The sequence below is a fragment of the Erpetoichthys calabaricus genome, chromosome 17, assembly GCF_900747795.2.
Source record: "Erpetoichthys calabaricus chromosome 17, fErpCal1.3, whole genome shotgun sequence".
In the NCBI taxonomy this organism is placed as follows: Eukaryota; Metazoa; Chordata; class Cladistia; order Polypteriformes; family Polypteridae; genus Erpetoichthys; species Erpetoichthys calabaricus.
Window position 1 is genome coordinate 16,977,925 of NC_041410.2, and position 13,610 is coordinate 16,991,534.

The 13,610-nt window shown below is 44.0% G+C and overlaps 1 protein-coding gene across 2 annotated transcripts in view; it reads left to right on the forward strand.

The window, feature by feature from the left end:
* LOC114645223 (protein unc-13 homolog C-like) overlaps window positions 1-13,610 on the forward strand; it is a 742,812-nt gene that overhangs the window by 55,587 nt on the left and 673,615 nt on the right. The window lies entirely within an intron of this gene.

Sequence of the window (13,610 nt, forward strand, 5' to 3'; positions counted from 1 at the left end):
TTGCAGAAATTCTCAGATGATTCTGCACTTATGGGGGTGTACTTATAATGGGGATGAGACAGAGGAGACGAGTCAGCGGGGAGAAGTTCATTTCTTGATGCAAAGAGAATTGTCTGCAACTTAACATCAGCAAAACCAAGGACCTGGTTATTTACGTTTGCTGCACCAAAGACCCTCTGTATCTGGTCACTGTCTAAGGAGTGGATGTAGAGGTGGTCCACTCCTACAAGTTACTTGATGGTCCACATTAATGACAGGTTGGACTGGTCTCAGAACACACAGGAACTAAAGAAGAAAGGGCAGAGCAGGCTCTTTTTTTCCTTTAATGTGGGACGTGTCATCCTTCACATCTTCTACAACTTAAATGATGGCCAGGGTGATTTTCTACATAGTGCTGGGCTGGTAACATCAGGTGAGGCCCACCGAATCAATAAGCTAATTAAAAGGGCAGGCTTAGTTATAGGACACACTCTGGACCCCCTGGAGGTCGTAGCAAAGGACAGAATTAACACAAAACTGAGTGCCATTATGGACAATGCTGCACATCCTCTCTCTGACACATCAACAGTGAGGACTTTCAGATGACAAATTATTCAGCAGAAGTGTGTCAAGAAACGCTAAGGGGAGGCTCCTTTATGCCAACAGCAATATGTCTGCATAGTGCCTCAATGGGACTGTCAAGTCAGAACTGTCCTTTCTTTTTAATTTTCTTGCTTTGTAGTCATTCTTGTGTGTGTCCAGACCACAATATGTGCGTATATCTATCTATTTACTTACTTACTTATCTAGTGTGTGCGTATATTTGTGTATGTATGTATGTATGTAGTTATTTAAAGAGCTTCTGTAAAAAGCCAATCAATACCCACCCCACCAAGCAGGGACAAATCAAGTTCTGTCTAATCTAAACCTCTTATTGAAATAGCCAAGTTAAATTTAAATAAACCACCATGCAACCAACCAACACTCATCATCATCCTCATCATGGTGTTTGCCCAGCTGACTGTGATCTTCTTGCAGTTATTCATTTTGCTAAGTAGATGTCTGTCTCCTTTCTGGCAGGTCCTTTGAATTCTCTCAAGTCTTCAGTTGCGTCCGTTTGCCTTCTGTTAAAGCGCGGAGTTTTCTTTGGCTCTTACTATAAGCAGTTCATTTGCCGCTAAGCTGGTTTTCCGAGAACTGGCAGCCGAATGACTCAAACTCTCCCCACCCTGCACTCTTTTGTATGTGCAGCAGTGACAGTGGCAGCCGTTTGTTATGTCACCGAAAAGCTCACGGCTTCTCATCAGCATTTACACTCCATATGTGTTCATTAGTTAGTGTTTAATAAGGCAGATGTAAAAATGCTGTATGTTTTTCTTACTACGGTTCTTTATTTATTTGATTTTCAACAAACTGATTAATGCACTCATTCCAGCACAGTAGGGCTAATACTTACACTTACTTGCTTAATAAGGTCAGCATTGTCATGTCTGTTGTCTACTTCCGGGCAGCATGCCATGTGGCAGCCATTACAGAAGCTCTCTTTCTCTTTTTTTAACTTAGAATTATTAATGTTTTTAATTTAATTATTAATGTTATTAATTAGTAATGTTAAGATTTGGTCTCTTGACTTATTACAATACGTTTCTGAGTGAACTTGTAGTTTTTATGCATAGGGTAGGATAGTGGCAGTGTTGGATGCCAAGTGCAGCTGGTCGGGGCCTCATGGCGTGTTTTCTGTTACTGCATTGTCTAAATCTGCAACGTATGAGGGCAAAGAAGATTTTGAATGAAGTTTGATTGTGTCCAGCAGGGGGCACGTACTCCCCAGGAATGTGTTCTGTTTTGTTTTTTAGATCTGTAGGACATACTTGAACCTGTAGATGTGCTCCCCTTCAGTAACAATGGTGGAAACAATCAAATGAGAGAAATATGGTAAAAAGGGATAGATATAGTAACCACTAGGGGGTGCCACTGAGCCCCAAACCGCATACACAGTAATGCACAATATTATGATTCTGGATTTAAATATTCTTCTTTCGACTGTTCATCATGCTTTTTCCATCTCTTCCTGTCCTCGTCATCTTGTTCTGTTACCCCCATCACCTGCATGTCCTCTCTCACCACATCCATAAACCTTCTCTTAGGCCTTCCTCTTCTCCTCTTGCCTGACAGCTCTATCCTTAGCACCCTTCTCCCAATATACCCAGCATCTCTCCAGTGCACATGTCCAAACCAATGCAATCTCGCCCCTCTGACTTTGTCTGCAAACCGTCCAACTTGAGCTGACCCTCTAATGTCCTCATTTCTAATCCTGTCCATCCTCGTCACACCCAGTGCAAACCTTAACATCTTTAACTCTGCCACCTCCAGGTCTGTCTCCTGCTTTCTGGTCAGTGCCACCGTCTCCAACCCATATAACATAGCTGGTCTCACTACCGTCCTGTAGACCTTCCCTTTCATGTCTGTCACAAATCACACCCTGCCTGGACTTTCTTCTTCACTTCTCTTCCACAATCCCCATTACTCTGTACTGTTCATCCATCCATCCATCCATCCATCCATTATCCAACCCGCTGAATCCGAACACAGGGTCACGGGGGTCTGCTGGAGCCAATCCCAGCCAACACAGGGCACAAGGCAGGAACCAATCCCGGGCAGGGTGCCAACACACCGCAGGACACACACAAACACACCCACACACCAAGCACACATTAGGGCCAATTTAGAATCGCCAATCCACCTAACCAGCATGTCTTTGGACTGTGGGAGGAAACCGGAGCACCCGGAGGAAACCCACGCAGACACGGGGAGAACATGCAAACTCCACGCAGGGAGGACCCGGGAAGTGAACCCAGGTCTCTCAACTGCGAGGCAGCAGCGCTACCCACTGCGCCACCGTGCCGCCTACTGTTGATCCCAAGTATTTAAATTCACCCACCTTTGCCAACTCTACTCGCTGCATCCTCATCATTCCACTGACCTTCCTCTCATTTATATACCAATGCACCCTTTTAACAATCACCCATTCAAAAGATCAATCACCAGTACAATGATTCAATCAAGTTGTCCTTCCTTCCTTCCTTCCTCCCGACACTGACACCCCGAAGTGAGGAGACCGGTTTCTTTTTCAGGCCTGACCCTGGACTGCTTTCTATGTCATTGAATAGCTCAAAGATCTGATGGCTGATCTGACCTGGTCCCAAAGGGAGGAAGTTGGGAGGAGAGGGAGCGTTGAACTAACACAATTTAGACAAGGGACAATACAGTCTATGGCCAAACCTCCCCTCACCCTTACCCATTACATTTTGAGTCTGCAACAATTTTTCACCAATCCCCAAAAAGGCACACCAATGATTTTCAGAAAAAAAAATGGGCTAAGAGAGACATGGGGGCCTGAAAATGTCTGAAGCTTCGGATGTCGGAGAACGAGATAATAATGCTCAGTTTTAAAGTGAATTCCTCCACTTTGCTCTCACAGCCTGAAGACGAATGCATCCATTCACAGGGTGACTACCATTAATTATTCAGGCGTTTTGTATTACGGCCATTTCTCCTCTAGTCTGGACAGTCTTCCTTTATCAGCATTTGCACAACACATTTGCGTCACCAGCATAGGGTCATTTCAGCCATCGTCACTGTGGATGGGCCTGGCTGGCCTGAAATTCCATTTATGTGTTTTAGTCCCTGCAGGTGAGATGGCAGCCATTGACTTCTGAAAATTCTAAAAGTGGATCCAAATAAATAAACACAAGAATTGTTTGCAAACATGTAAATCAATATGCAAATTTTAATAAAATGCGAGGAACTTGCCAGTCTGGTAGCACATCTCCCTTCCACCTGTTCAAGGAAGGTCAGCAAACGACATTGATGTTTTAATCTTCTAAGACTCGGTCAAGAAACTCCGCTTGGATACCCCCAGATTTGTTGTATGCGCTGGTCTGCAGCTTGTAGGAAGCATCATGGGGTATGTACCGTACTGCATGGTTTGATACATGCCAGGGCAGCAGGCTTGTGATTTATTTTCAGGTTATTCTTCTGTATTTGTTTGAAAGCAGATGTTCACCGTTTAAAAATAATAAAGCTTTACGGAGTCTTTTATGGCAGTGGAGGAGTTTTAGCAAATATATTGAATTTGATAACTTGAGAATAAAATCTGTAAAAACAATTTGTTTGAAGCGATGTTAACAGAGCGGCCTTAGTGTGCAGAAGGGGAAAATGGTGTTGGGCTCTGATGGGCCGAGATTCCACTTTGATTTGGCTGGGGTCCGGCTGAGTGGCGTTTGCATAATGACTCCTGGGGTCCTACCACCGTCCAGAGGTCAGCTGTTAGAGTTATGGCCATCCGTGTCGGTGAGGTGGGAGTGTCACCCCTAGACGGTGGCTCCTGACATGCAGTGGGACAGGCGGCATTCCCTTGAGGACCCTAATCCGGTGACATGCTAATAGCCTGGAAGCTGCGCTTTTCTAGTTTCAACTTTGATTTGGCTTTTAATTTTAGCTTTTTTAACCCTTTCTACTTTTGTTACTGAGTAGTTTTAGTTTTTTTAACAATTTACTTTTCTTTTTGTCACATTTTATTATTTCTGTTTAGCTCACCAAAACCCTTAACTCAGAAACCGTTCTGTAACTGTTCTGATGTTGTCAAATTGTATTTCTTTCATCTTGCACACCAGACATCTTAATATATGAACACGTAACACGTACATGTTTTGAATCTGGGATGAGGCCCGAGTTTTACATGATAACGAGAGAGTTAAGACTTTCAGTGCAATCAAATAAATGTCAGAATTGAACAACTAATTTGACGTCTCACCACTTTAACTTGTGTAACCAATAGGGGGCGCCACCAAACCCCAAACCCAAGACGCAACCACACCTAACACAGTCATGGCTATGAATATTGTTCATTTTGTTAATAATAAAGAGGTTAGCATGATCAAAGTGTAAGCAGTACAGAAATACAATCCTCTTCCTCTTCTTCCTCCTCATCCACCATTCCCTGACTCTGAGGGTCTGGTCAAGGTGAAGTGGCTTCTTTTATCTTTGACCTGGAAGCACTTACGCCGCTAGGACATGGTCCATCAGAAGCAGTTCCCACAAAATAGGGGCCATATCTCGCTGCTGTGATTGGTGACAACCAATAGGGCTGTACTCAGGAACTCCAACTCCCATGATGCCCTGTGGTTAGCTGAAAGGGACCCAAAACTCCAGGATACTTCCCCCTAGCGTATAAGGGGGATATAGTAGCCACATGTTGTTGTCACCGACAACTCCCCCAGACCCCCATCCATCCAACATACTGGCCAGATAAGGATTCCTGTTCCTATTTGGTTAGAAACCCTGTCTATCCATTTTCCTTTATAGTGGCATCCCATCCGGAACAAGTAATTCGCCTTCTGGGACAGCCGTCCATCCTCAAGCAGCACTCACACCTGCATTACGTTTACACAAAATGGACATTTGATATGAAAAACACTTTCATTGTAGTTGTGCAATTCCCTTTGCAAGCAATAAGTCCATCACACACTCGTGTACTAAAATTTTGACTTTGGTATCGATGCCACCTTTCGGACTTCAGTACCGAAGTGGTTCTGAAGCAAATAACAGATAACTCCAAATTCCCCCCCATCTTACTCCAACCACCCTGGTGCATTGACAGAGGCGGCCTTAGGGGTGTGCGGGGCCTAGGACTGACCAACTCCACGCAGGGCCGGTTACGTCAAACACTGTTACCGGTATGTGTGGACTGTATAAAGTTGCGCGCAAATTTAATAAAAATAATGTTAACATGCACTGGATTTTCTCATTACAGTATTCAGCTAAATTTTTGCAAGATACTTATCAAAATATAACGATATAATCTATTAAAAAAGTGCTCCACGATCTCTTCCACTCATGGCATCGACAGCGATACGGCTAAACCAGTAATAAAACGTTGCTGCGCGTTCCACTACAAAACACTTTCCGCACTCTTTCAACAAGGCCTACTGTAGCAAACTGAACTAAGAAACGATGGTAGGCTCTCCGGACACGAATGAGCCAAAAGCGACAAGCCATCAGTTGTTCCCAAGTCAAAACAGAAGCCAACCTGGCAACTAATAAGCTCTACCTAATTTAGGAGGGGATTATACTGGCGACACCTTTTGGGAGATGAAGGTGGAATATGGAATGTTTTCAAAGACGTACATGTGCGGAATTTGACCATGAAGAGGGATTTTAAAAGGGTTGCTCTTAAAAGCATCTCAAATATATGTATACTGTATGTATATATATATATATATATATATATATATTGAGGGAAACAGGCCGAACACAGACAGGTGGACATGATTGATTTCAACCCACATACGTTTATTTACACAGTATTTACAATAGTGAAACACACACAACCCACTTCACCTCAAAGTCCAGGCCTTCTTCCTCAATGCCCTTTCAGGTCCGTCTCCACTCCTCTCCTCTGAGCTCTGTCCTGCTACACTCCAGACTCCAGCCATCAAATGGAGGGAGGCGGCCCCTTTTATAATCACCCGGATGTGCTCCAGGTGCCTCCTGCCACACTGGGGAGTGCCGGTGGAAGATTATCGGAAGTACCAGCTGCGCACCCGGAAACACTCCAGGTGTCCCTGGTCGTCTTCCGACCAGGGCTGTCCAGGCATTGGGGCGCCCCCTGGTGGTGACCACGGGCCCTTATAGGATTGAGCTTCCAAGCTCAGTTCCCATGGTCCCCAAAGCAACCAGGGTGGTCGCCCCCTTGTGGTCTGGAGGAGGTGCAAGCCCTGTTCCGGTCCTCCCGGCGTCCTGGCTGGGTGCCAGCCATTTGCCTATCTATCTATCGATCTATCGATCTATCGATTGATCGATCGATCATAATAAGGAGACAGAACCGTATAAAGGTTTGGGGTTTCCGGCTCCATATACTGTACAGAAATTGCAATAAACAAAAAATTCAGTCAGTGCTCTGACTTGCGGTCATTACAAAACACCCCTTCGTAGTGGATGAAGGGAACTTAAATAAGGAGGGACCGGAAACTGAGGACTGGAATGCTGGGAGGAACCGAAGTGTATTATGGGAGTCGTGACATCATCAAGTTGAGACCAGAGGAAGGGATGGAATACGGAAGTGGCAGCGCGTGGCTTTGTGAGTCCGGGGAAAGTTATGGTGGCGTTGTTTCTGTGGGAACAAGAGAAAGAAAGGTTAGTACCCCGCCTTAGTCCCCTGGCACGATGTGTTACGCTACTTGTCGGGTCTTTTCGCAGCTCCCCATGCGCGCATGCATGACAATATATATATATATATATATATATATATATATATATATATATATATATACAGTGCTCAGCATAAATGAGTACACCCCACTACATTTGTCAGAAAACCTTTAGTTTCCTTTCAGTATCAACATTGTCTATGAGATACTGAACTACAAAATACTCCCACAAATGTGGGCCATTGATTGCAAACAAGATTTGTTTATTTGCACACACAAAAAAGTGATTATCCTAACAAATTCATTCAAGCCCATGTAGCACAAATGAGTACACCCCAATTATAGTCTTAGGAGAAAAGCCACACTTAAGACTACAAAAGTCCAATTAACAGGCATTCAACCACAGGTGAGTCTAATGATTCATTTAAGAGGTGTCCAGCAGACAGGTGACTATAAAAGGGCATTACTTAACAAAGAAAAGCCCTTCCCATTTCATGCTGTCAGCAATGGCTCCACATGGAAGAGAAATGTCAAAAAATCTGAGAAAGGAAATCATTACTTTACACAAAAAAGGTGAGGACTACAAGAAGATCAGCAAAGCTTTACATATCACTCAAAATACTGTAACAAAAGTGATCCAAAAATTTAAGAAAGATGGAAGTGCAACCATCTTACAGAGATGTCCAGGCTGTCCACGGAAGTTAACATCTCGACAGGAGCGTCTTCTGATGAGAAGGGTCGAAGAAAATCGCCATGCAAGTTCATTGCAGTTAGCTAAAGCAGTAGAAAGCCAAACTGGAGTGACCGTTTCCCGTGACACAATACGGCACACACTGCAGAGGAATGGCATGCATGGGTATCGTCCACGAAGGAAGCCTCTCCTAAAGCCCATGCACAAAAAAGCACGCCTAGAATTTGCTAAGGCCCATGCTGAAAAAGATGAAGACTACTGGGACTCTATATTCTGGAGTGATGAGACAAAGATCACTGTTTTTGGAACTAATGGTTTCAAAACTGTATGGCGTCGTAAAGGTGAGGATTTCAAAGAAAAATGCATGGTGCCTACAGTGAAACATGGTGGGGGCAGTGTCCTTATGTGGGGCTGCATGAGTGCTGCTGGTGTTGGGGAGCTGCATTTCATTGATGGTATCATGAACTCAACAATGTACTGCTGTATCCTGAAGGAGAAGATGCTGCCATCACTCCGTGCACTTGGTTGTCGTGCACTTTTCCAACACGACAATGATCCAAAACACACATCTAAAGCTATGGTTGCATTTCTGAAGAAGAACAGGGTGAAGGTGATTGAATGGCCAAGTATGTCTCCTGATCTGAACCCAATCAAACACCTGTGGGGAATTCTGAAGCGACAAGTTGAGCATCACACTCCATCCAGCATCCAGGCTCTAAAAGAGGTTATTCTTGAAGAATGGAAAAAGATAGATGTTGCAACATGTCGCCAACTTGTTCATTCCATGCCTAGAAGACTTGGTGCTGTCCTTAAGAATCACGGTGGTCATACAAAATACTAGATGTAGTAGTTTTTGTTGAGGGGTGTATTCATTTTTGCTTCAACCAATTTGAGTGAAACTGAAGATTTTGTGATCTAAGTTATATTATTAACCTTAATTTCATGTTATGGAGTTTAACAAGTGTTCAATAAAACTCAGCCTTGTGAAAATTTTGGACATTGTTCTTTTGTTCATTGAGCTACTTATTAAATTTGTACTTTTTAAAGGGGGTGTACTCATTTATGCTGAGCACTGTATATATATATATATATATATATATATATATATATATATATATATATATATATACTGGAGAATATAACTTGACAAATCTGCTCGTGGACACGTGGACCTCAAAAGCAGGGCCCCCTTAGGTGCGGGGCCTGGGGCAGTTGCCCCACTTGCCTCCCCCAAATGCCACTGTTGCCTCTTGATATCTGTGAAGTTCCAATCATATTGAAGCAATGGAGGAGGGTGGGGGGTTCCCCCGTGAAACTCAGATTGCGTTGAAGCGTGTAGTTTCCTTTCATGACGTCTATGAAACTGAAGTTTTTCCACAACTGCAGTTTTTTAAAGTAAGAGGGTGACTGAGGAAAGCGGACATTTACTTTCAGTAACAAAAATCCCAAAATGCCGGTTTCCTACCGTTTTCAGATTTGGATTTTTTTGGTACTTTTCCAGTTCCAGTATCCCGTGCATGCCAGACACACACACACACACAGTATACTCCCTTATGTTCTACTCATATTTGCTATTTGCTGAATGTGATTATGTCATTGAGGTCAGTGGTTCAAATCCCACCCCTGACCCCATGTGTCACCACGAGCAAATCACTTTACCTGCCTGTGCTCCAATTAAAAAAATACAAAAGAAATGGAACCAACTGTAGCTCCAATGTTAAAAGTCACCTTAGATAAAGGCATCCGCCAAAGAATTGCTAATAATAACAACGAGTGACATCTTGAACTTCTTCTTTCCCTGGCGCATGGTGCCCATTTCACTTGTGGCTTTAAACCTAAATCTTGTTTGCTGTTCCTGTGGTCTGCTCTGTAAACTGTAAATGTCACGTCATCCCTGAAGTGCTCCTTTTCCTTTTATTTTAGGCGTGTTCTTGCTAATGTTTTTAAAAGCATTGTTTCCGCTTGAATTCCCCTGGAGCTGTCACATCTCATTGTGTCTTTCCTTTGAGGTCTTGCGCTCTGCTTGTCTGGATTCAGTTCCAGTCCTGCTTGCTCTCACATGCTGGCAGTGATAATTTATATTTAATGGATGCTAACACTGATTTTATTTGGATATTAACTCCACTGATTATTCGACTGCTACCTAATAATGCCCAGTATGAGTTCAGATCCTGGCTGGTCCACCACCTTTGGGCCGCTCTCCTGCCCTCCCTTATCCGCGTACGTTTTCTTTGTGTTACACAAATTGAAAATGATTTAACTTGAAACAATGGCTCAGTTTTAGCACTGAGGTCTCACAGCTGTCATGCCCATTGTTGAGCCCTGTGCCCGGCCATGGTCTGTCGGCAGGTTACCACGTCCTCCTCATATCAGTTTGACGTTTCTCTGGGTTATCCAGTTTCCCCCAATATCCTGTAGTGAGCCTGTTTTTATTTAAGGCTGCAAGACATTGTGTTGTTTCAGTTGTTAGCCCTGCTGCCCCCCCACATTTTTGGAGGTCTGATAAACATCAGATTGCACTTCACGTGTCCACTTATCTCTGTGCTCATTAGATATGTGAAGGTTAGAAGCCACCATGAGTCAAGTCTTTATTGGCACCGCCTCACAGCTCCCGAGACCAGGACATTGTCTGTCTGCAGAACACGTGTCCTCCTTTATTCTGGTTATTGTAGGCCCCCCCTGCCAAGTTCCATAGACACATATGGTGCCCTCCATAATGTTTTTTCTACAACAACACATTTTTTTCCTTGATTTTCCCCACTGCCTCCACAGTTTAAAGTTGTAAATCAAACACTTCAGCTTCATTGCAGACTTTCAGTTTTAGGGGATTTGCAGAGACGCAACACTTTTTCTACACGGTCCCCCCCATGTCAGAGCACCATAATGTTTGGAACACCGCAATGGCAGGTCTGTTAATACTATCATGTTCAGTTCTTTGTCGCATATCCCTTGCATGTAACGACTGCTTGATGTCTGTGATTTATGAACGTCACTAGGTGCTGAGGGTCTTCTCTGGTGCTGCTATGCCAGGCCTCTCATGTGGCCATTTTCGGGGGCTTGTCCTCTTAAGTTTTCTCTTCAGCATATGGTAGGCTCAGTCAATTAGTGTTATATGAGTCACTGGCTCGGCCTTTCAAGAATTTTCCGTTTTTTAGCTTTGATGAACTCCTGTGTTTCCTCAGCAGTATGTCTGGGGTCTTGTGTAGGATGAAGCGCCATCCAGTTACTAGAACCTGAGAAGATCAGATGTTTGTCTGCACCTCAGAATTCATTGTGCCGCTGCCATCAGCAGTTCCATCATCAATGAAGAGAAGTGTGGCGGCCATACCTGCCCAAGCCATAACACCCCCAGCACCCTGTTTAACAGATGAGGTGGTCTGCTTTGGATCTCGGGCAGTTCCTTGTCATCTCCACACTTTGCTCATGCCATCACTCTGATGCAGGTTCATCTTTGTCTCATCTGTCCATAAGCCCCTTTCCCAGAATTCTGCAGGCTTTTTTAAATCCTTTGTCACAAACTGTAGCCATCTTGTTTTTGTGGTCTCCATCTTGCAGTGTGTCCTCTGTATTTCTGTTCATGAAGTCATCCCTGACACATCCACATCAGCCCCCTGAAGTCTGTTTCTGGTCTGTCGGACTGGCGTTTGCGGGCTTTTTCTTTAGCATAGTGAGGATTCTTCTCTCATCAGCATTGGAGGTCTTCCTTGGCCTACCAGTCCCTTCGTGATTACTGAGCCCACCAGTGCGTTCTTCCTTCTTCCTGATATTGCACACAGTTGATTTCGGTCATCCTCGGGCATTATTGATGTCTCCAATGGTTTTATTCTTGTTTTTCAGCCTCATGATGGCTTCTTTGACTTTCACTGGCACAGCTCTTGTCCTCATGTTGAACAATAACACCTTCACACTCCAAAAAGGTAGAAACAAGCTGAGATATCTTATGAAGCAATGAAACCCACCTGAGGAATCATAAACACATTGTCCCAGACATTATATTGGGGGACCACATAGAAAAAAGTGTTGGGTAACTGAAATGTGCGCAAATCCCCTTAAATAAAAGTCTTCAGTGTGCACTTTAACCACAATGACTAAATTGTTTAATTTGTAATTTCAAATTGTGCAGCAAAGATGTAAATCAAGGAACAATATGTCTGTGCCCTCTGTATGTCATGTTCCAAGGCTGATAAAGATTTAAATGGTGGCTCACTTGTTAGCCCTCCTGCCTAACAGCCCTGAAACTCGCCATTCAAAATGCAGGCTGGTACCTCTTTGCATTAAATTTGCATGTTCTCCTCGTGTGTGTGTGTTTTGAGTACGCCATTTACATCCCACATGCCCAAACCTGACATGGAAGTTAGTTTAGCTAAATGCTCTCAAGTAGCCCGGTGTGAGTCATGTGTCTTATTTCAGAAGGCCGCTCAATGGCCTTGCAGTTCTAAAGACTCTAGTCTGGACCTTGTCATTTGTCCGTGGGTGTCTCCTCAGGTGCTCCTGGTTTTTTATTCCGCTGTTTCAGTCTTCTCCCTCATCCCAAAATCACATCCGAGGAGGAGGAGGAGGTTGGAACCAAGCACTGATTAGAGCGTGTTGCTGCACCCACCAAACAATGAACCACTCGGATTGGGATTTGAGTGCAGCCCTGCAACGGGTGACCCCTTGGCACCACGAACAGTCAGGTTTTTATTTTACAGTGGCTGGAGTGCCAATCCTGCCACCAAACCCCCCAGGTTTTTCCTGCTCAGAGGCTGTTATAAATTTAGAAGCCTGCTAAGTTGTTATCCCCGCTGCCTCACATCTCCAAGGATAAAGGGTTCAATTCTTGGCCCAGTCAGCTGATGTGTCCTTCAGTTTCCACCTGAATTCTTCCCTGATGGTTCCATTTCACTCCACATCCAACGGACATGCACATGATGGTCAAGAGTGAAACGTTGGAATAGTGGGCCAGGGGTTAGTGTTGTTTCCTCACCGATCCATCCAGGGTTCGATTCTTGATGCCGCCATTGTCTAGATGCAGTACGTGTGTTTCTCCAGATATTCCTATTGCCTCCCATATCTCAAAATGTTGTGTGTTATGTTCAGGGCTGACAGAAATGAAAATGTTCAGTGGGTGAGTATTGTCACTGGTGCAGACGTATAGCGTTTCTGCCTTTCGAGCATAAGCAAAATTTGAGTATGGAGTCTAAGTAAGGATTTATCTGTGAGGCTCTTGTTCTCTGCCTTGATTGGTTCCTCGTTCCTCCCCAAAATAATTACCCACACACCCCTGTTTTCTCCGATATCCCAAAGATGGACATGGGAGGTTGATTTATGTCCCTAAACTGATCTGCTGTGAGTGACATCAGATGAATACATGAGTGAGGCCAACCATGAGCTGCCGTGTTTTTTCAGCGTTTGGGGGTGACAAGTGGGGCGACCGTCCCAGGCCCTGCTTTTGAGGTCCGCGTGTCCCGTTTGAGCAGATTTGTCAAGTTATATTCTCCAGTATATATATATATATATATATATATATATATATATATATATATATATATATATATATATATTCATGGTATTCGTAGTCTGAATCACAATCTGATTGGATGTTAGCCGACTTGTTGACCAACCACAAGCATTACCTGGTAGGTAACCACCCATACAATCAGATTGTGATTCAGACTACGAATGCCATGAATGTAATTACCCCGATCTACATGCTGTCAAATGAACGAACCACACGCCGTGGCGCAGCG